Source organism: Ambystoma mexicanum, chromosome 9 (assembly GCF_040938575.1).
Source record: "Ambystoma mexicanum isolate Mex_15411 chromosome 9, UKY_AmexF1_1, whole genome shotgun sequence".
Lineage (NCBI taxonomy): Eukaryota > Metazoa > Chordata > Amphibia > Caudata > Ambystomatidae > Ambystoma > Ambystoma mexicanum.
The window spans coordinates 1,299,130,563-1,299,154,768 of record NC_090931.1 but is presented as its reverse complement, the minus strand read 5'-3'; the positions used below and the strand labels follow the sequence as shown (position 1 = coordinate 1,299,154,768).

At 45.8% G+C, this 24,206-nt stretch overlaps 1 protein-coding gene across 1 annotated transcript in view; it reads left to right on the top strand.

Moving 5' to 3' along the window:
- The window catches only part of ITGB5 (integrin subunit beta 5), a 702,124-nt gene that overhangs the window by 169,347 nt on the left and 508,571 nt on the right, over positions 1-24,206 (top strand). The window lies entirely within an intron of this gene.

The window sequence follows — 24,206 nt, the reverse complement described above, 5'->3', positions numbered from 1 at the left end:
CAAACTGCACGGGCACCCATTAGGGACTAAAACCAGTGTGCACGGAATTTAATCCGTGCACCCCCAAGATCCATAGAGGGTAGGACAACCCCCCTTGTTATAGCGCCTGAGCTGCTGCGGCTGTCTCGTCTGTGCTCTTCAGAACATCAGACAGCCTTGGTCACAATCCCATGGCCTGCGCCGCTTGGAAAAGGAGCCTGCCTTGCTTCTCCTGCTCTGGTGCTCGTGAGCCACCGGGATCAGGAACCATATAAAGAGAGCTTCTTTCTCTCATGGTACAGCTACCCTCTGCTGGACCACGCATTGGTAACAGCAGTGGTTCTGGCGTCTTCTGTCCTCAGCTTCTGCAACTACAACTTCGACTTGAAATTCCTCCATCCTCCTGTTCTAACGACCTGCACCTGAGGAAGCTTAATATATTCAAAGGTCCCGCTCAGATGTGGGTCATTATAACCACTAGACTACGCTTTGCAGTTTTTGGCCTCTGAGCTCCTCTTCATCCCAGTAACTAGGGCATTGTAGGACTTGAAGTCCTCAATGTTCTGATCATCTTTGTCATTAAAGACCTCAGTTATCCAGTAAGATATTACAACTGGATTTTCTCAAGGGAAGTTATTAGAGGGGTTCTCCCAATTCTCCTGACCTGGTTCCCCTCTCATGTGATCCTCCAGCAGAACAGCACCCCCAGGGTCGGGTTCAAGAATCATCTGCCTTTCCCTGGCCACATGCGAATGGTTCCAGTGGTAATCACACCTGATTTATCACAAGAGAGAGCTCAGAAAGACCAAACTACATACTTGCCAACCCTACCAATTTAGGAAATGGGCTAATTGCATTATGGCTCCCCAGGCGTTGATGCCTGGGAGTGAGATGTGGACACAGCCAGTAGCTGCAGAGCTCAGAGCTCAGCCGCAGAATGAAAGAATTGTTAGTCCTTGTGGGATTTGGTCTGGTGGGTGGGAGTGAAGTCATTTATTTGATTGACATGATCAACTGTGACTGACCTGACGTAACTCTGAGCGCTCGTGTTCAGAGGGGTGTCAGGCCGTCAGGGGGACATTACACCTCAGCGTGTGTGCAGACTAGGATGAACTTGCGCAGTTGAACTCAAGATTTTGGATTTTCGTTCATATCCTCTCTAAACACAGAGATGGTGTTTTATTCGAATGGAAACCATCTCCAGAAATGGTTACAGGACATGTGGCAGGTAGGGTGCCACAGGAGCATATGAGGTTTTCGTACTTAAGATGGAACTATGTTCTTGTGTGTCTTCACGGGAACAAATACAAGCCGGAAGTGCCCCTTGTGGTCCATACTAGTACCCAGGTGGTGCTCGTTTTGTACAGAACCACCTTTCCATATATAACAATAACCACCAATTACATGGGAAGACAGGGCATTGGCAAGTTGTTGACTGATGCTTCACGTTGCCCCCAAAGCAGCTCAGCATAGGCCCCTGCACCTGCCCGTCATGCAGTCTGTACCATCTTTCCTCTCTGCGTTATATGTCCCCCCCAGAAAGTCTCTTTTCCTAGAAGCAATTACCAGATGTAGCCAAAGGCTTCTACTTCCCCTTGCAGGTACTATTTCTACTGGATTATATTTCCCTTGATATTAGTCTCCCATTGCAGTCTTTCTTGTCAAAGAGGTATAACTTTTGCTGCAGTCTCAGCCCCACTCCTGCATCTGCCTCGCAATCGCTGGTCAAAGCATACACAGAGGTCTTGTTAATGGATAGGGTGGCTTTGCAAAGTTTTACATAGGGCTTTACTTTAACATTCATGTGAATGCCAAATAATCAGATACCCACGCTTCTGCGGACCTCAATAATGGAACAGAAAAGGTTGTGGTAATTTAATTGCCAACTGGGCTTATGGCTCAGGTTAGCAGCTGCCATGCTTCATGACCGACCCGAGATCCGGCCGGGGCCGCTCCCAAACAAACCACCATTGGCGAGCCAACTGTTTATTTTTCAGTGTAGGCATGGGATAGCCATTTGCCAGGCATGGCCATAAATGTACTACTTGGCCAGAAGATGGCACCTGCTGCAAAAAGGTGTGATTACCTGGGCATTTGATAGCAGTGCCTGACAAATACCCATCTAATACCTGTGCACAAGCCAGAACTGTAAGCTTTGTCAATGCTTGTCTCTAGCAGGACTCCAGTACAAGGAACGTATATGAATCAAGTGACTGAAGGCACACTTGGTTAATAAGTTTTCATTACACCAGGAGTGTGTTGCAGCTGCAGTTACGCCATTACATCTCAGCAGGCTGCTTCAAAGTAACATTCACAGGCCAACGTTTGATCTTACTGCTTGATAGAACTAGCTCAAAGCGATCCTAAGAGGATGTGCTTTGGGCTGCGATGGGCAGATACTGTTTGGGAATGGCCATAAGGATTAGCATGGGTTGGGACAGTCATTGGTTGGGTAAATCACCAAACAACATCCACAAGCTTTGTGCCCAACTGCACATGTCAACTATACTCCATTGCAATGTTTTTGGCTTGTTGGGGGTGCTTAGGTGCCACTGCATACACATTCACACAGTAAGGCCTCCTTGAATTGGAATTACTGGGCCTTTTCTTTTCCTTGGTTCATTGGACGCACATGAGCACCAACATTCTCTCTAAGGCTCACCACCAGGAACTCCGCACAAGAGCCCCTCCTTTCAAGTAGACAGTGGAAATAAAAATAGAGGATGCAGTGATAGGTTGATAACAATACCAGGCCCTGAATTGAAACCGGAAAGCGTTTGATACTAGAAAGAGCAGAGAATGCATGTAACCAGCAGCTTGCCAGCAAAACTGTGAGTGGCGGTGTTTTTTGGGGTGGAGGGCTGCCAAACGCAGTACATGGGTTCAAAATGGCTCTAGCCAGAAACGGAGGAACAATATTTCTGGTGAACGGAGGGTAAAGCTGGGGACCATGAGTATCAAGTGTGAGCACATTGGGAGAACAGGGCAGTCGTTGTCTGCCCTCACATGCTATCTTTTTACTGGTTCTTGAATCATACCCATTCTTTGAGGGAGGCTGCCGGGGAGGCAAGGCTGCAGGAGTCTGACAGTCAGCTGTCATCTCTCATTTCCAGGTAGGAGCTCTGAGCAAAGCACAGGTCTGGGAGAGGAACACATTTGCATTGTGCTGTTATGACTTTCCAAATTATTCTTCCAGAGGAATGACTTTGATGGTTTTGTTTTTAAACGCCACACCTTGTTGTTTTCAGATCACCCTCAGCTATGGGAGGTTAATGGCCAATGGGAGTGCAGTAGGAAGAATCGTGTTGTACAGTGTTATGATAGAGATATTTGTATGCGCGCACGTACACCCAAGGGCATCTTGGCGCTGAGGAGGCAATGTGTGATTCCGCAGCACAGAAATTAGAAAAGCAGGGTTTTTAAACTTCGACGGAAGGCAAGATTATTAGAGGTGTCGCGCAAGGGAATGGGAAGGTCGTTCCACGCCCTTGCAGCGGCGACTGAGAAAGCACGGCCACCCTTGCGGGCCAGCTTTAAGCGAGGCACTTGTAAAGACCGGTAGGGGGTGTCTGTACTTCCGCTCTCTATATGGTAGAGGAGAGGCACAGCAGACCCCAGCCAAGATTCTCTATTATGGTAGCAATGGACGAGCAATCAAGGCCTAGGTTCTCAGGAGGTGGTGCGGGCTGGTTCTTAAGTACAGTGCAGTCCCCGAACCCCCACAAAGGAATGTCCACACACTGTATTACTGAAAACAGTCTTTAAATAATTAATATTCAAAGGTATCTACACGATCACAATAACGCACTTTGTACTTGGAAGTCAATAATGATAAATATATACACGTCTAGAGTGGTGCCACTAATGTTATCAAATCTCATTAAAGTGCATCAACTGTACGGTTAAAATGTCACACAGATCAATAACGAGTAAACCAGCAATAGAGATAGGAAGGAACGCAAGATGGTTGAAACAATAGGCAGAACACTGGCCCCTACCTCTAGGCACAGTTCTGTGTGGAGATCCCCCCACCTGGGCAACCTGTAAATAAAGATATATAGCACAAGCCCAGTCCATATATTGTCCGATAGTCTTACCTCTTCCTATTAAGGTTTTACCCCCCCCAATGTACCTGGTGGAGTAGAGTTCTCCGACGATGCGTCAACCGATCCTTCTTGAGTGCCTCCCTTTCAAGCGGGAGCCACGGATCGTCGAGAGGTGTCGGGGAACTTGGCGTTCGGTGTCGGGGAATCGACGGCCCTTCTTGAGTGCCCTCCCTTTAAGGCGGGAGTCACGGGTCGTCGAACGTCCGGCGGTGAACAGGGTGAACTACGGCAAGGAAGTGACAGCTTTGTTCCGAGCGGTGCTCGTCGACGACAGAACGTTGGTGTTCTGCAAGGAAGAGGCGTGCGGCGCACCTCGGTGACAATAGTTCTGGACCGCAAAGAGATGATGAAGAACTGTGGCCCAGCAAGGGCGTCGAGTCGTCGGCGTCTCTGCGGTCTTTAGGTGGCGGGAAACCCAATGGTGGATGCTCTTCGGCGCGTCGACTGTCGGGCCTTCTCCAGCGGGAGACAAGTGGGTGACGATGCAGATGAGAGCGTCCGATGATCAATTGAAGTTCTTAGGCAAACGGGAGCATGGCGGCTCCGGTCGGTGACGGCAGTCGTCAACAGTGGCGGACAACAGTCCGGGTGCTTCTCCTTGGAGTTCCGCAGCAGTCCCCGTATCAGGTCGGCAGCCTGTCGAAGGTCTGTCTACCAGGGAGCGTTGGCAAAGATCAGCTCTGCACGATGGTCCCTCGTAGCTCGGGAAGAGGGCCCCTTACCAGGTCCTCTCTGGGTCAGTCCTTGGAGGCACAGCAGCTTTCAGATTGTGAAGGAGAGCAACAGCAATTCTTCTCGTCCAGCAGAGCTTCAAGGTCAAGCGACAGTTAATCCAGTTACTCGTCGTAGTGGACTTCAGCTTCTGAACACGATTCCTAGCAGTGAGAGGTCCCCAGATATACTGTTGATCTCCCATTCATTCCGCTGGGTCACACTCAAGCATCCAATCACGACTACGGGCATTCATGCAGGCAGGCAGCCAATCAGGCACACGAGGTATTCAGGCCATTCCCTTCTCTCCAGACACTCACAACACGTTATGTGTATTGGGACAAGTAACGAGCCATTCAACACTCCAAGCTGTATTCATACCGGTTTCGGGCAGGGTTGTCTCAGTCATTGTGTCAACCACCAGATACTAGACACCCACAACACAGAATGCATATTCGTCACACACTCTATTCACCCAGGTCCCACCCACAGGAGGTACCCACAACATACATCACCGGGAAGGCTCCAGCTAGTCTGACTGGGCCTTCACAACAACACCATATATGGCACTTCCATCCAACAGCCAGTCAGGGGGAAGGGACAGAGTCAGGGCTTCCCAGGACTTTGGGAAAACAAGGTTATGGGTAATAGAAAGCAAGAGGCCACCGGGGCCATCTTGTTTTCCATCAGGAATCAACTGATCCCAATGGCAGGGCCGGGGTATCCCAAAATGGAGGATACTCCGCGCACCTGTCAAATTCAGCATGGAGCTGCCACCAGCCCATACCCTGCTCTGTGGGCCACCCACAGGTGCCCAAAAACATACACTAGGAGCACAGGGTTGTATCCCCACCCATGGGTGCCATAAGGGTATCCCACGGGCCCGTTCATCAAACCAAAAGAAAGAGAGCTGCACCGCCAGGAGTCCCACATGAACGCCTGCGCGGAAAACACGACAGAACACACGATAAAAAGCAGTAAAGGACAAGGATACGGAGGCCCTGTCCCTCCGATGCATTTCCAGCATCACAGCACTGCCACCTGCTGGGTGGCTTGAGAGCGAAGAGTGCGAGTGGGTTGGTAGGGAGTGAACTTTATTTGCAAATCTTCTGCTCCCAATCCATAGAAGGCCCGGTGTACTATACACATGGACTTGAACAGAATCCGCTGGGCAACAGGGAGCCAGTGCAGTTGTCTCAACAAGGGGGTCATATGGGCTCCAAAAGCTGGACGGATAATAGAACGGGCAGCAGCGTTCTGGAGTAGCTGCAGACGCCAAATGAGGTAGCTGGGTTGGGCTAGATATGAGTTACAGTAGTCCAGCACGCTGAGGACCAGGGCTCCCACCACTGGTGCCTGGCTGGCGGTGGGAATAAAAGGGAGGACTTTCCGGAGAACTCTAAGTTTAAAATGGCCTGATTTACAGACCGCTCCGACCTGCTCATCCATAGTCGGAGTGACAGAGAACTGTACTCCCAGGTTCCTAACAGATAGAACAGGAATAGGGAGAGGGTCCAGCGAAGAAGGCCAGAAGTCGGCTGTCCAGAACACTTGAGGTGTAGATGTGCCCACAACCAGGACCTTGATCTTAGTACCGTTCAGCTTAAGCCAGTTCAGCATCATCCATGTACCCAGCTCTTCCAGACATTTTTTAAGGCTGTTAGCTGTTTCAGGTTTAGTCAGGTCCAGACGGACAAGTATCTGGGTATCATTGGCGTACGAGTAGTAGCAGTGTGAATGCAGAGTTCTGGGTTTAGGCAAGGAATGTGAAGCGAAGTTACAGGCCTGGGGGCACAGGAAGCTGAGCAAGCGTAGGACTATGGGGAATTCAGAAGTACAGCAGATCTGAGTACGCAAAGCACAAGTCCATGAGTGCAGAAGCAAGCAGCACACAAGCGAACTCAGAAGGGTCTGAGGCAGTATGTTGAACATGTCCAGAGTTTAGATCATGTGTGCAGAACAGAGAACACACGTAGGGAGGGTATGGAACAATAATGAAATCAAGGAATACCTGCAATGATGACAGTTGGTGTGCTGGGCTGGTAGCCGTCGAGTAACGTAGTAGTGCCCCCAACCACATTATGTGATATTGCAGTTGGGTTAGAGTGGAGTTACACAGAGCACATGGGGGCATTTTTGATGGAACATGCAAAAAGGCTACAGCCTGCAGTGCAGATTTGGCGATACCATGGGTTGAGTGTACTTCAGGGGCGGCGGACTTGGACGGGCCTGGCTAAAGATGTGTGGGGGCCCATTTCAACATGATCTTTGGGGCGGAGCTGGCTTGGAGCAGACAAAAGTCTGAGGCACCGATTGGGTGTATACATTTGGTTGGAAACAGAGAAATACAAGGGGCTGGGGTCTTATTGACACAAATTATCACAAGATTGCTAGCCAGCAGGGAGCTGAAACAATAAATGCCCACTAAAAAGCTACATATCCTTCTTTGTGGGCGATGCAGAGGTCCTGGTGTTAAAGGCAACAAGGTGATAACAATTGTATACCCCAAGGAAAGTGAAGGGTTCCAGCAAACACCGCTTGTAAGGCGAGCGCTATACCTATGCTATTTATTTCCATCTGTTATGCGTAGAACCTTGCGGTGCAGGTCCATATGAGAGGGTATTTCCTGAGATGTTATCAGTTCAAGTGATACCATTTCCCATGAATTATCATTATGTTAATTACAATTTTTGGAACTTAAATAATTCTACAGGTTTTTGGTCACAGAATGTTGGCAAGTATGAACATATGGGAAAAATCCCTGCCCACTATCTGAGGAGGACTTTCACAAAGTATGTGACTTTGCATCTGCAGCCCCTTTCCCTCCAAGGAGTACATAGTTTCAGTAATGTTGCAATAGAGGAGGGGTCAGAGCATCTGAGAAGCAGAACGCTGGGACAGAGTAAAAGCATCTGAGAAGCAGAACGCTGTGACAGAGCAAGAGCATCTGAGAAGCAGAACGCTGTGACAGAGCAAGAGCATCTGAGAAGCAGAACGCTGGGACAGAGTAAAAGTAAAAGCATCTGAGAAGCAGAATGCTGTGACAGAGTAAAAGCATCTGAGAAGCAGAACGCTGTGACAGAGTAAAAGCATCTGAGAAGCAGAACGCTGTGACAGAGCAAGAGCATCTGAGAAGCAGAACGCTGTGACAGAGCAAGAGCATCTGAGAAGCAGAACGCTGTGACAGAGCAAAAGCATCTGAGGCAGAACGCTGTGACAGAGTAAAAGCATCTGAGAAGCAGAACGCTGTGACAGAGCAAGAGCATCTGAGAAGCAGAACGCTGTGACAGAGCAAAAGCATCTGAGAAGCAGAAAGCTGTGACAGAGCAAGAGCATCTGAGAAGCAGAACGCTGTGACAGAGTAAGAGCATCTGAGAAGCAGAACGCTGTGACAGAGTAAAAGCATCTGAGAAGCAGAACGCTGTGACAGAGTAAAAGCATCTGAGAAGCGGAACGCTGGGAGAGAGTAAAAGTAGAGTCTCCACCCAAGTCAGGGAATAAGACATTATTGGGAAACCTTGCATGTGACATGGAGCCTATGACATGTGCGTAAATGTTACCAGTATTAGGGAGTACATTAATCAAACAAACAACACATGATAAGAGCCTTAGATGTGTGCAGCAATCAGATGTGTGTATCTGTAAATTGGCGGGACAGCCTAAATCCACAAAGAGATCAGCCATAACCTGCATCACTGCACCAGGAAAGGACTCGGTCCAATAAATCCTGCATGGTCTATGGACTGGGGGCTGACCAATGCTCTGCACACAGGGTAAAAGGTCAGACAACTCTGTCCCTCGGAGCCCCTTGCTCCAGGAGTCACCAGACTGGTGATCCTGGGCAGAAGGACAGCACCTCTGACAATCCGAACTGTGAGGGTCCCAGTGGACATCGTAAAGGGCAACTCTCCCGTGCTATAAACTATTCTCCCCAAATGATCCTGGCTACACAGTGTCACGGGCTGGCTGCTGGGTGCAAGGTTTCGTTCAACACGCTTGGCCACTGATAAAGAATTCATATTATTATTAAAAGCCACCCCGGTAAGGCAGTCCTGCTACTCGTGACAACCTGCCCTGCTTGTCTCATTAACATTGTATTCATGACATTCCAACCTCTACATTTGTTTCATCTATGACGTCATTTTAATTAGTAGGAAGGACAAAACGGAGACGGATTGTATCATCTCTGGTGCACAGAAAATATGCCCTTGCCATTGCCCTGATTTAGATAAAGCGGCTGCCAACAAGGATAACCTTTTGTGTCCTAATTGTCTACCTTTCATTTCCTTGTGTGCTTGATTTAATTAAACTAACTGCTCATGAATGGGTGGTTGTTACTGTGTTTTTTTGTTTTCCTCTGTGCTCTTTAAAATCAGTGTTGTATTGTTGTACATTGTATCGCGTCTTTTTGCCTTGTTGCCTAAACGTCTGGTGATCTTTGCATCAGTAACAACGTGATGTATTAAAAGTATCATTTTCATCTGGTTTTACAAAACGAGGTGATGCACCCTGAATCCCATTTTCTTTGTACTCCATTGCTCTTTTTCAAACTTTTTTGTTTAGCCCTTTTTATTTTTAATTATGAATACCATCTTTTCTGACTGCCTTTTTGTTGTATTTTTCGCTTTTTTTAAACTAGTTTCCATAAATGTATGCCTAGAGTAATTTTTATGATGTTATTTGATGTTGTAAAGGTTTGTTAAAACCATATACAATAATAGAAAATAATAAAAACAAAACAAAAAACGAAATTTTAAAAGTTACCTTCTGAATTATAGACAACATAGTATATCGGCAGGCTTGCACACATGTAAAGACATGCGACAAAGTCATGATGGGGTGTCATTCCCCTGAAACCTAATGATGCATACGTAGTAGCTGAAAGAAGTACACATATTGACTTCATCTAATCGGTTGCATTGGGCATGTCACCGTATATGTTTTATTGGCCTCAAATAGCAACATGCAGCCGTATCATGCTAATGGCGCTGGTGTAATTCCATAAAATTACACCTGGTGAAGCCAAAGCTGAGAAATATGCCTGGATAGCTCATAACCTCACTGTCGCTTTATTCGGAAATGTCCGTCTATTCAAGGGCCAAAACTTGTCACTGGTGCTTAATTAGCCAAAATGTCAGGCTAGCATGGAAAAAGTGAAATTTCGGTTTTAAAACAGCCCAAAGGGTCAATTTAGCTCCATAGGAAAAATTGGCGAAGATGGTGGGTTTTGCGCAGAATTGTCAATGTCTCTGCAGAGCAAATTTCAGCTTTTTCGCCCACCCCTCGCCTCTAGATCAATTTAGAGTTTGAATGAATGCTGGGCGGCCCTGTCACGTGAGCTACAGGACCTGGTGCTTTACTGGGGTCTGATCCAACTCTCTCAGGCAGGCCTAGCTGGCCCCTTTTGGGCTTCAGTTATGTTGCCCTCTATAAAAACCTCCCATATAGGAATGGAATCTTAATGGTATTGATGAGACTGCGCCAGCCCACCAGTCACATAGTGTATTAGCGCACGTGTTCCGCCTCCTGCTTGATTGCACTTCTGGCTGCTAGATGAATGAGAGGGACGGAATCTGGCCACTGCAGCCAGACAAAGCCTGGCCCCTTGGGGTCCTTCCTTTTGCTAGTGTCTTCTTCCCCATTCCTGGTTCCCTGGAATGATTACATCTATGACTCTCCATTCTTCCACCTCCAGGACTACCATAGAGAAGTGGGATGCCACCGGGAGACGGGGCCAAAGATCACAAACCAGGGCTTGCACCAGGAGCACAGCGTTATTTGTGCATGTGCAAAGGTGTGCTTGATTCACAAAAGCGAAAGAAGCGCAAGTTAAGCATGAGATCGCTATGGATCAATTACAATAGGGGCGTGGGATGATGCGCGCAGGGCCAGCGGCGTGCAAGGAAAACATAGGGCACACCCTCAAAGTAGTAGCCTATTTACTGGCGATCAAGCCTGCTGGATTGAATTTGCTCAATTTTTACCTGCACCCAAAAGACGCCGAGAGAGGCCCTGGCTTAAATCAGTGGAAATGTGGTGGGAAGTTTAACAATTCAGCCTGCTTTGTCGAATATGTTTGTAGTAAGTGGTGTACAAATAAATATAAAAAACTCTTATGTTGAAGAAATATTAAGTTAAACACAAAACGATGACTAGATGATGTCAAAAAGTGGTCGATTTGCAGTGTTTTTCTCAATGCGTGGCTACATAAGCTCATGGACAGAAGTGCCATGTACTTGGATCACGTGCTTGTGTGTACATCTTTCTCAAGCCTCCTGTTAGGCGAGAACGGTCCAATGAGCATCCGAGCCGAGACCAGCTTGGAATGCTCCCTCTGCACACGGGGAACATTTCCCAGAGCTTTGAGAACGGCCCCTGGTCACCAGGTGTTTCCTTTGCAGCGCTGCACGGTCCCCCAGAGGGGGCTGGTCTTGACCGCAGAGACCCCTCCTGCGACCGAAGGTCTGGGTTTCATTCATCCGATCCCAGACAGTCTGTCTCTCTGTGGAATGCTAGCACCGACGTCTTGCCTTTGCAAATAGGTACTCCGAACAATAGGGGGATGGATGATCTGTGTTTTGCCTGAAATCCAGGATTGAGGGAAAATGTTATTTAGTCACTGTCCCCACAGAGAAAGCAAGATATAGAAAGAAGCTTAACATAAGGACATATTGCAGGTTAAAAACCCCACAGGTTTTTCCAACGTTATTGTGAAACCAAACTCAAAAAAGCAGGCTGCGGACTGCAATTCCAATATCTGAAGCCAATCACTAGGTGGATTATATAAAGCTGTTGAAGTGTCATTCTTGCGTGGAAACAACTGTCAATCAAGCTCAAGACAAAGGTGTCCAATCACAAAGAAGTTGCTCTGAGTAACTCTGACATGCTCCTGGAGAGGGCCATGCGTTACACAAAGAAAGTTACTCTGAGTAGTTCACACATACCTCACTGAGAGTGACTCTGACTCACCCTTGGCTTCTTCTTAATGAGGGACATTCAATTACCCCCGATTTAATATGTTGTAAGCCAGGAGTGAAAAAGAGCTGACAACTTCTTCCCCAAAGAATTTGTCCTAACCATAGAGTGTAGCATCTAGATTAGATTGTCACCATAGGAGCAATGGGCATGTTGTGGACAGATTTGATAATAAGTGTATTTACTGTATACAGCGCTACCACCTCGTGACCATGACAGAAAACGATGTGCCAATTTGGAAAGCATTAGCAGTATGACCTTTGTCCAAGGAAATATTCCCAGTGTAATCAACATCTTCGGCTCGATGGGAGTCTCTGTATTTGTTACGCTGCATGATAAGAGCAGTGAGTAATTGCGCAATAAATGATACTCGTATAAAAACTCTGGGTGAGCGAAGTAATTTGCAACATGGGCGAGTTGGAACACCTTGAATAACGAGAATGAACATTGCTCCTCAAATCTTGTGACGACTTCAGCACGTGCGTTGTAGGGCAGTACCTTGAAGTTCTTCTGGACACTCCTGTATGTGCATAAGATACAATCCAGCCAACATCCATAACTCCCAAGCCAAACTCAAAGGGGCGCTCATTAACGCCCTCTCTGTCTCCGCTCACGCGTTAGACATCGCCGACTTCATTGTGACTGAAAATCTTGACTTTCTGGCAATCACAGAAACCTGGTTACATGCGGCGTCAGGCCCTGCCCTGACCCTCGCCATTCCAGATAGCTACTCCATCATTAGGTGTGACAGGGACACCAATCAAATTAAGGGGGGTGGATTAGCATTCATATTCAAGAGTTCTCTTAACCTAGGAGTCGCCAACAACCTTCAGCTGCCCTCTGCTGAACTACTCTCGATTAAACTCCCTATCTCACCAAATCACACCGCCTGAGTGTACCTTATCTATCGGCCACCTGGTCCCACCTCCACATTCGTAGAAGATATTTCTTCCATCCTAGCATCCAGCACCAAGCCTAAATCCCAAATTATCTTACTTGGTGATCTTAATCTAGGCTATCTGGACTCGAATGACACTAAAGCCTGTGACCTAGCCAGTGTCCTATCCGACTTTGGCCTTACCCAGCATGTCCATGTACCCACCCATATCAAGGGACGCACACTGGACTGGGTCTCAGACATGAATTGCGCATTAAACCTAATCTCAGTCTTACCATGCGCATTGTCTGACCATCATAAAATAACATTCTCCATCAACTCTTGCCCTCCCGCGGATAAACCCTGCACTGCGCCACCTACACACACGCGCAACAAGAAGGATATCACAACTGAGAAACTACTTCCTCTCATCCTTCCACTACTAAACTCGGTCTCCACTACATGTGCTGACCCTACCGTCTTGGTAGACACCTACAATCGAGCCATGCTAAAAGCCTTGGATTCCATTGCCCCACTTAAACAGCGCAAAGAAAAACCACGCAATCACCTGAATTCCTGGTTCTCCCCCCACTTACGAGAACTTCGTAAAGATAAACGTAAAGCTGAGTCTCTTTGGAGACAGTCACCTATGCCAGCAAACAAAATCAACCTCCTTTCCATCACCCTCTCCTACAAAGAAGCCATACTAGCTGCCAAAAAAGAAGTCTACAACAACGGGATCATACAAGCTCAATCCAATACGAAGGAACTCTTTAAAATTCTTAAGGAATTAGTCACCAGCTGCCCCACTGGACACGTGCACCCCTGACACTGAATGGTGCACTAACATTCAAGTAGCTCTTCTAAACAAGATCACTACACTGCAAACTAAAATCAACACCAAAAAAAATAATCTCCTCGATTCTGCAAGTAGCCCCCATTCCTACAACATCCCATCCCCTAATCATTTGTTCAAACCTTTTAGCTTCTCTCCTCTCACCATCAGAGAAGTGGAAAATATCATCAAGAAGCTAAAACCATCCAACTGTCAAGGTGACGCCTGCCCAGCACCAATTGTAAAGGAAGCTGCACCCGAGCTGGCTCCCTTCATCACTTCCTTCATCAACTCCTCCTTTAAATCAGGCACAGTACCAAATAACCTTAAGGATGCCTGGGTAATCCCCTTAATCAAAAAACCTAACTTAGACCCTAGCAACCCCACCAACTATAGGCCTATCGCCACAGTACCTTACCTCCTAAAAATCCTGGACCGTGCCGCATATCTCCAAATTCAAGATTATCTTGATAAAAACAACCTATTAGGACTTAGGCAATCCGGTTTCCGACCGAGACACGGCACAGAGACAGCCCTAATAGATCTAAAAACTCAAATTGAGGACCTGAAAGACCAGGGCAAACAAGCGCTCCTACTCCTTTTAGACCTATCCACCGCCTTCGATCTGGTGGACCATCAAATCCTCTGCCAGCATCTCAAAACAGCCGCCCACTTCTCCGAGGCAGCTACCTCCTGGATCAGCTCATTCCTTGCCAATAGATCCATGAGTCTTCTCACCTCTTGCCGCTGCTGACCCAGCGCACGTCCCCTGCGGTGTCCCACAAGGCTCGTGTGTATCACCCACGCTCTATAACATTTTTACTAAACCACTCTTTGATATTCTTCACCATCTGGGTGTCACCTACACAAATTATGCAGATGACACCCAGATACTCATCCCTATCACTGGTGATTATGTAACTGATGTTGAAGCTCTAAATGCAGTCTACACCGTTATCCAGGAGTGGATGGCCCACCACGGTCTCTGCCTAAACGATGAGAAAACTGAGTTACTCATCCTAAGCTCTCAGTCCAAACTTTCAAAACTTGACAGCAAATATGACTCCTTCAACAATGATGGTAACATCATCAAGGTCACTAATGTCACCAAAACCCTTGAAATTTACCTAGATTCCACCCTCTCTCTCACCAGACAAACCAACTCAGTAGTCTCTGCATCTGCATATACGTGCAAACTAATCACTGCTTGCCGTCCCTTTTTAACTATGGACAATTGCCTCATCCTTGCTAGAACCCTCATCCTATCCAAAATCGACTACTGTAATGCCCTCTACTTGGGAACGAGTCAAAGAAACATTGACAGACTTCAGGTAACTCAGAATAATGCCATCAGGGCTGCTCTCAACATACCCAGGCGCACACACATCTCCTCCACTAGACGCAACATACGTTGGCTTCCCATTTCACGGCGTATCGCTCTCAAAACACTTGTTCTAAGCCACAAAGCGCAGAATAATGCAGCACCTGCCTACTTGACAGCACACTTCCCTCAACACACAGCCTCCAGACCTCTAAGTTCTGCACAAGCACACACACTCATCATCCCTAGCTTCAAGCTACAGACTGCCAGAGGTTCAAGCTTCCCAGTCCTGGCAGCGAAGCTCTGGAATTCCCTACCCAATGATCTCAGGAATGTCCATTCTCCTCAATCCTTCAAAAACAGAGTAAAACAATGGCTCCATGAGCAAGATGAAGCTTCGGCTACCCCTTGGTAACATCTATTGCTTGCTATGCGCCTGCAACCACCTCTGTCTATATTGTGACTACTGACTACCTTGTAAATGTATGTATATATCCTTGCTCTATTTATATATATATTATGTAATTTGGAACTGCCTTCTGTAACTTTCACTGTAACCCTTCCAAACATGCGCCCTGATGCCCACGGGCAGGATGCGCAATATAAATAAAATAATTACTAAAATAAATACTAAATATCACTGCGTTGTGAAATCAAAAAGCACAGGAGGCTTTGAATAATGCTCTCCTCTCGCCCGGAATCCACCTAACCCTACAACGATTGTGTCTGAAATAGACCACGTAGTCTTCACCCGCAAGATACCTTGCCTACCAGATATCCAAATCGAGGCTGGAGTATTTGCTAGGCTAATGGCTATTCTTCACATTTGTAGACCCTCGTCCTTACCCCAAATCCATCTAGGAAGCCAGAAGCCAAGATGAGGATCACAACCATAGGGGGCAGAGTCTTTGAGGGAAGGGACATCATGCCGGCCACCATCTTTGCTGCCTGTTGCCAATGTATTTAGGCAAAGTTCTGAAAGGTGCATGACAATCCTCTGGCAACCTGAGGTGGGAGGTCCATGCTGGACTGGGGTGCAGTCATAAGATGGCAATTGCCATGATATCTAGTAGTCTTGTATAGGTTTTCTGATACCCCGTTCATTATTTTATCGATTGAGCATGATGTATGCAGTTGAATAAACTCCCCAGAATAATAACAGCTATATTTGTTTGGAGAAAAAGTGCGACCACCTGAGCATAGAGATGTTTACTGCCCCACATCTCATTGCCGTCCTGGCTTTCCCCTCTGCTGGAGTGGACCTCCGTTTATGTCAAGCTCTTCACAGCTGGTCTGGTAACGAATGTATCATGCCATCGCTGTACTCTTATTGTCAGCTGTGTGGGGGCACAATGATCACATCACGTACCTGCTTGGGCATTCTGAAATTACTGTAATTCGGCAGATTATAAACAAATAACATACTTGCAACATACGATATTCGTGGACTGTCCAGTTAAGAAATGTGTAGTATGCTTACTGCATTTATTATCTACCGGAATGTTGCGTGAGGCACGGAACCAGTAGGTTCTAGGTTTGATGGTAGTTTCAGTATGGGAGCTAGACCTGTGTGGACGTTGTCCTACTGGTCTCCTCTTCCTCACCTATACTATACCCTGTTAATAACCTAAGTTTCTGTTCTACCTCCTGGCTCCTGCCTGTTTCCTGGTCTGAGATGACCTACCTGAGAAAGTATGATACTTCAAAAACAAATCTTCCTGACTACTGGGCCTATTTCTGACAAGGAGGTGGATTTCTTGTTTAAGATTTACACTGAGCTCTTTATTGTCCAATTGGTTTGATCCGTCTACACTGCTTTAAATATTGGAGCAGTTCGGCAAACGTGGATTAAACTGACTATTATTCATGATTTAATAATCCACCATGAAGAAAACATAGTTGCTGACTTTTGTTAGGCAGAATCATGTGCAGTACCCTTTGGGAACACTACACACAATTAAAACTACAAGTGTAAGTAGTATTTCACCTTTGGTACAGGCCTGTACTACACAGTAAAGTGGTAGCGATGGCTGAGCAGCCAGACTTATCTCAAGAGTAAAGTGAGCATTAGAACAAGTTACACAAAGGACCAAAAATTACAGTGATTCAAACAAACACTTACTCAAGGTTTCTTGGTAAAAGAACATACGTTTGTTTACTTAGTAAGTTTGAAAACATTACACTAGCAAGAGCAGCTCAATATCACACATGAATAAACCACAATTACACAACCGGTAAGTAAATGAACAAGTTCAGCTCCCCTGAAGTGGGAGCAAAATGGCACTTCAGATACTTTAAAAAGGCAAGGTTATAAGAATAGACAGCACAAATACATGCATAGGCAGGGCAAAAGGTTTCAGTAAACTACAATCTGCAATTCAGTTCATAGGCATGAGCCAAAGTCAATTGTTCAGAGACTTTGTATAGGATAGCACAGTTCTGGTAGTAAACGGTTAAGTCTTTGCCACAGAGTTTAGAAGAATTTGGCTAGGCGAAAAGTTTGGACGATTGTTTAGGGAAGGACAAGCCTTTGAAGTTGAGAAAGTTTCCACAAACGTTCACGATGGCCGAAAAAATTTCCGGACTGCGTTTGCACAGTACCTTTTGTATTGAAGCAGAGGTGTAGCTGAAGCAGTTGTTCCTGGCAGTTCGAGCAGATCTCGCTGTTCCTGAGCTTCAGTCGTGGGGACGAGGAGGATGTTGGGAGGTTCCTGCACTGCCCAGGGATGAGGCCAAAAGCTTTAGCAAGACGTCGGTTTAAGGTGTGAGTGCCTTAAAGTCCACAAGCTGGTTTCCTTCCCTCTGGCTCTCTGGTTTTCAACAGCACTCTGAAAATCCGACCAGATGGGGACGGTGTCCAGATTGCTTGCAAGTTGGTTGTTCCCACCAAACTCCAGGGAAGAAATTAACCTTGAAGGACTTCTGTGTCGATGGAGTTTCAGGCAAATCGGACCTGCAGCAGGGCTTCACTGGTCGTCCAGGAGTTGCAGCAGTCCTCTGCCTTCAGCTCATCTTCGGTTCTTTCTTTTCCAGTGGTCGACTCTGCTTTCCAAGTCCCAGATACCTGCTTTTAAACAGTTTTCCCCATTCATTCCAGCTTGGCTGTCTCACACAGCAGGATTGCTGTCCTTGCCGGACAGCCAGCCAGTCAATCACGCCAGAGTGCATTCAGGTCTCCTAGGAGACTAAGCACAGGGAGTTTTGGGCACCTCCCTCACGTCCTGTCTACCCCAGACACTCAGGCGCCAGAGGAGGTCTTCAGCACGGAAACCCACCAAAGACCAACGAACAAAGGGACCAAACCTGGTTTGGCACGCAGAGACAAACACAAGAAGGACTTTTCCTAAAAGAAATGTCGAAAAAAGTTGCTGGAGTCTGTTTTTACAGATAGGTCTGGGGCGCCATATTGAAAAACATGGCTGAGCCGATTTTTAGCTACCGTTGTTCGCGGTTGGTAAAAAATCATGGTAGTTTGATCTAAACCACTGCCACCAGCCATTTAAAGTAAGAAAGGGTAACATTTGACTGTTACATGAGTGTTTTGACTCAGGGGAAGCTAGGCAATCCCACCAGCATTCTATAGGGAGATAGTGTGTGCTGGGTCAGTACATTTAAAGAGACTAGTAAAGTCAATTTAACTTTACATGCTCTGGGAGACATTAGTCAGTCCCAGAGAAGGTATTTAAACCTTGGGAAGTCTGAAAGACATCCCGGTGCCACTGCACTGAAGGTGCTGTGTGACACACAGAAAAAGATGATGCCTATGGAGTTGCTTTAAAACTCCATAACCAAAGAACACAAAAGTAAAACATATTGAAAATTAAAATTTCAAAGCCTCAAAATATAGCAAAAGAGCTGGAGGGCTCTAAGGTAGAGGGAATTTAGCACTTGTGTGAGAATTCCCCCTAACAACTTTGCCTGCAAATGAAGAAATCAAAATCAGGAATGCCAGGCAGATGAAAATGATTATTTTTCTATATATTTTTATTAAAAAAATCCAGAACCTTATTTAACCAATGTGTAAAATAAAAATATCATGTGGCCAAAATAATACATTTTCTTTCCTTCACTCAGTTTTGATAATGGGGGCTTGAATGTTTTGGCTGCGTCCTCTGTAATTTCCAATTATTTGTAGTTTGTAAAACGCTCAACATTTAATTTACTCCATATGTTTCCTTTTAAATGGTTTTAAAACCTCAATTAATGAATATATTAGGATGTTTTAATATTGCAATGCATTTGTTTAGAACTACTACCCATGATTTAAGTACCTTATTCCTTTTCTTTAGCTATAGTTTTGTTGTGGTCGCTTTCACAATATTCCAGTTCTTAGAGCCGAAGAAGCCCTCATTAGGCGTATAATGAATCGCCAAACAGTAAAGAACACTTCCAATGCACTATTTTTCTATTCTCTCTGCTCTGGCATTTGCATGGATACTGTACAGTTCTTTGAGATCTTCTTTTTGAATGACTGCTTTGCAATAGTTCATTTGTTTTCAAACATGTTCTCTGATTTGGACAAATCTGTGCGCAAAGACAGATCAACAGAACACTCAGGAATCAGTCCGTTCAAAACCTTTCTTCAACAGAGACTATTGAATCGAGGCAGAGACGATAAGGAATACCAGGATTTAAGGTGTCAAGATGGGGTAACTCAGGTGGCCAGGGCCCTAATTCTGAGTCTCAGGGATATTGCACCCAGAATGCATTTGACTTGACAGCCACTGGGATCGAGCACCCAGCACACTTCTTGATTTGGCATATCAGCAAGCACTTCTCCCCGCCCTGGTTTTAGGATAGGTTTATGGCATGGATCTTCTCAACCTCCAGCCATGGGTTGGCCAACTGTGCTGAGAATTATGCTGATGTCTCTCGCACACTCCTGCCAGCAAGTACTTCTTCTACCTAACTTGGCGTGTTTGGCAGGCTGTGGTATTGTAAACAACCCGCTATAGGTCATCCAGTGGGGCTGCAATCTCTTCTGTTCTTTCATAGGATAATTTGTTTTCTCTGTGTCTAGTATCTTCCCAACCTCTGGGATACAGATAGCCCTCCGAAGGTGTATTGGTTGTTTCTCTGTGTCTCTCTCCCATTGTCTGAGCTTTATCAGTCAGCAGGCCTTGCGGTTTTCTTTTCTCTTCTGTCTCTGGCCTCTGCCAAGGTCTGACATATAGCCATGAGTAGGTGTGTGGCAATCTATTCTTCTTTTGGTCTCACCTCTCCCTTTATCAATGGTGTAACCCTCAGCTGCCTTATTCTTCACTTTGATGGTCCTTCCTCTGGTCTCTGACAGTGCCTGTGAAATGGCCATCAGCAGGCTCTGGACTTTCTTTCTTTTGTCTCTGGCCTCTTGCAGGGCCTGGGATGTAGCTCGCAGCAAGCCTTTGGCAGCATTTCTCTGTGTCTGGTCATTACCAGGGTCGGAGGAAGTGGCCTCAGCAGCATCTCTAGTTCAGTCTCCGGACGCTGCTACGGTGTGAGATATAGTCTGCACATCCCTAGATGTTTCATCTGTTCTTTACCAGGGCCTGCCTCTCTTCCTACCCCCTTCCCTCTGTCCTTGTGTCTCCTGTTTCTCAACGGTATCCTGGTTTGTGACACAAACATCATAGCCGGTTGCTCTTTTCTGGTATGGCTGATTAACTTGATTATCCAATCTATTTCCTAATGGGTTTTCATCTTCTCTCTCAAACCTCCTTTCCTTATTGTTCATTCCCACTTCCTAATCCCCTCCAACAGGTGCTTACCTGGATCCCCCGAGTGAAAGCCCAGATGTTTGATTCGCTGCCCCCTGTTCATATTCATGTGGGATTACCGGTTGTGCATTGGCAGCCGAGGCATTACTAGTTGTGCTGTCATTTTGAAGTCCTGTAGAAGACATTGTGGCTCTGCTGCAGCCACGAACACCTTGCTTGTGTGTTCAGATGGCCTCTTGGTGCTCCTGAGAGCTCTCTCACGGGCTTGTCATGAATGTTGTGCATGCCCATATGATAGTGGAGAGAATTAATGAGGTTTTGGCTGAAGCAGGGTCTCTACACTGTGCATCTGTTCAATAATCATCTTTACCCTCATATATGGCCCACTGCATAGGGGTCCCCGAGCATTGTATGAGCCGTGCACCCAGATCAAGATCTGGGATCTCCTCTGAAGTACTAATGCAGCACGTGATACTTGGTGTCGCCTCCCAGTGTAATCCAAATAAGGTGCTACAGTGGCGCTGCATCACTGGGGTTGCATTAGTGCTAATTTGGGAGGTGAGTGTGTGAAGTACTTGGCGGGGAGGCGAGAGGAAGTTCTTGCAGCAACAGGATGGTGGGAACTTTCCTTAAGCTTCTTATTAACCTTATTCTGAAGTTGGGGTGCAATTAGCCCCTGTTCTCAAAAGACGTGGGGGTCTGGGTAATCCCCTGAACACATCCTCCAGGGAGAACGTCACATAGTGGGTGGGCAGTCCTGATTCCCAGTACCCAGTGTAACATTATATTGGGAGATCACACTTCACATAGGGAGTTGCTCCCCCCGCACTTAAGAGATATAGGGCACGTAGATGCCTCCCACTGTGCCAACAATGATCCGAGAACCAGGCAAGGGCTATAGGCAGAATACATATTTATTTATAACTTATGTTTAATGATAATTAATCTTTAATGATTTATACACGCCACCTTCTTTTGGGCACTAACAAAGCTTCAACATAACATACGGATTCCTTTTTATTATAAAGGGGCAAATATTACTTTATACAATTTAGATTGAACACAAAGCACAGTTTGATTTTAAAACCAGTGACACGTTGAAATGTACAGTGCTTGATACCTGGGGTTTCCCTGCACACTGGAAAATGCTTGCTGTTTAAAAAATAACACAGATTTGTAAACATGCATGTGGCAAATAGCACCCGGTTTCGTTTTCACCCAAAAGCAATGCAAAATCGCTCTGCTACGAGTCACTCACTTCCAGGAGAGTGTATATTGTTCAGTGGAAATTAAACTAGTTTCTCATTGCAACACACTTCTCCAGAACCAAAAGCCTGGGCATCAGTGATATGCAGCACCCCTCTATTTAAAGGCCAGGTCTAGATGGTGGTGACAGCTTGGGAATTTCATTTGGGGACAAGGGCACCCCTTTGTGTAAATACTAGGTTTAAGGAGTGGTGACAATTGAGATTTTTGTTTTAGGACAAGTATGCCTTTTGTTGAACAGCAAGTTTTGGGAAGGGGAATCAGTTGGGAATTTCACTTTAGGGGCAAGGACCTTTCTGCTTCAAAGGCAAGGTTTGGGAATGGTGACCATTATCAATTTAGTTTTTGTGGCCAGGAAACCCCAATTACTATGTGGCTATAACTTCACTTACGTATTGGAAAGAGGGTGGAAGTTTCAAACTCTTCCAAGCTGCCCCTGCGTCATTCTATTTGGGAATTCATTACTATTCAGTCAAATATGCTAAGGGTCTGCACAATTTGCCCACCTACCAAATATGAAGACAAAGATATTAAGGCAGGCAGACCCCCCCCGCACACATGGTTTCCAATGGATCAATTCAATTCTACTTACATGGTACTTGGGGAAGACAGCCAGGCTCCTCTGGGATCAGCTCAGAGTCTGGTCACTTCAGTCAGATATCATCACTAGCTTTCTTTCCTCATATGTCTTTCATTATGAATCGGGGCCTAGTGAGCTGTTGACTTTCTCAGTTTCTCCCTCGCAGGCAAAGTTTAGGCCTCTTAATGTTAAGGCCTCTTCACCCAAGATGGTTTTAGGCAGCTGTCTCGGGATTCACCCCCAGGTGGATTAAGGGCACGTCCTCCAAGATGTTTAGCAGCTCTCCCTTTTCGCCTTCTCTTTCTTTTCTCTTCTGTCCCTTTCCTTCTGTCCCTTTTCTCATAGAACATTTGCTTTTTAATGTTAAGTTCCTCCCACAAAATATTAAGATCTGGAGGAGTCCATTTATTAGCCTCAAATTTCATTGGACCTCTGCAGTTTTCGCCCCCTCCACGGTTCCACCCCTGGCTGCCGATAGACCTGGGGAGTTCTATGATTGAAGTGAAGTGGTACACACCTTCTATCGGTGTCCAGTCAATTGGTCGACAGCAAACTGGTCGACTGCAATTTGGTCGACACCATTTGGTCAAATGCCAAATGGTCGAATTTTTTTTTTTTTTTATATATATGTGTTTTGTGGGTTTTCGTGTGGGGAAAAAAAAAAGAAAAAAAAAGAAAAAAAAGGGGGTTGGGGGGGGGGGGGACCCCCCAAAAAAAAACAAAAAAGGGGTAAAAAAAAACAAAATTCGACCATTTGGCATTCGACCAAATGGTGTCGACCAGTTGTCCTGTCGACCAAATGTTTTCGACCAATTGACTGGGAACCACCTTCTATCATTTACATTTTTCTAGCTGGCAGCTTTTCCACTCAACAGTCTCTTCATGGCATATTTTAGTAACTTACTGATAAATACCATAATAATGTACTAAATTAATATAATATAATATTAATATTTCCCTACTCATGAAGAACTGGTAAGGGTCACTTTAATTTCGGCACGCTATAGCACAAGCGCGCTATGGTTTTTTTTGTCCCTTATTCTGAAACTAACATAGTTGGGAATATGAAACTTCATAATTACATAGCTAATTCGACCAACCATTAGCTCCCAAACTTTCAGATTTAGGGCATTTTTGGGGAAGCTAGAAATTTAAGTTGTCACAGGATTATAAAAATTGAATTCTGATACCAATAACATCAACACCCTCACCTTGACAAAAACTTTTAAATTAGATCAGTCCCAAGTCTGTCTCTATCAAGGTCTCAAATGTATGCACTAAAAAAGCGTTTGTAATTTAAGGCAATTACCATATATCTTACATGGATAAACTGTACTTTCACTTCTCCATTTCCTTGAAACCATGTGGTTCTCTGCTTCTGCAGTCTTTGCCTGAATGTTGATTTAAGGCTGGAGTGAATGCCATTAGCCTTTTGTTTTTTGAGAGTTGATGGGCTGAGGAGATTCTTATTCTGCATTATACAGCCTGTGTCTGCCTTCTGAGATCATGAAGCCCTGCTGGCCCCGCCATTGTTTTCTTGTCATCTTGCGTTTACCACAATTCAGATCTCAGTGTATTTTATTTTAAACATTTTCACTCCCCCAGGGCTGGGTTTGTGTTGATATGGCTGCCTAGCAACCTAGCATGTAGGAGCATCAAAGAGATCTCCCTTCCAGAGAAGGAGCCCACCGGATCTGCCACGGGAGAAGGCACTAGCGAATTCTGCCCAGTAACCAGAAGCCTTTGTCTGTCTTGGGCTCAGAGATTCACATGTTGCATCTGAATGAAAATACACTTTTAAATTGGGGGCATATATTTTCAATGTCTAGCCTTATAGTCCTGCATTTTGCTACACTGTTC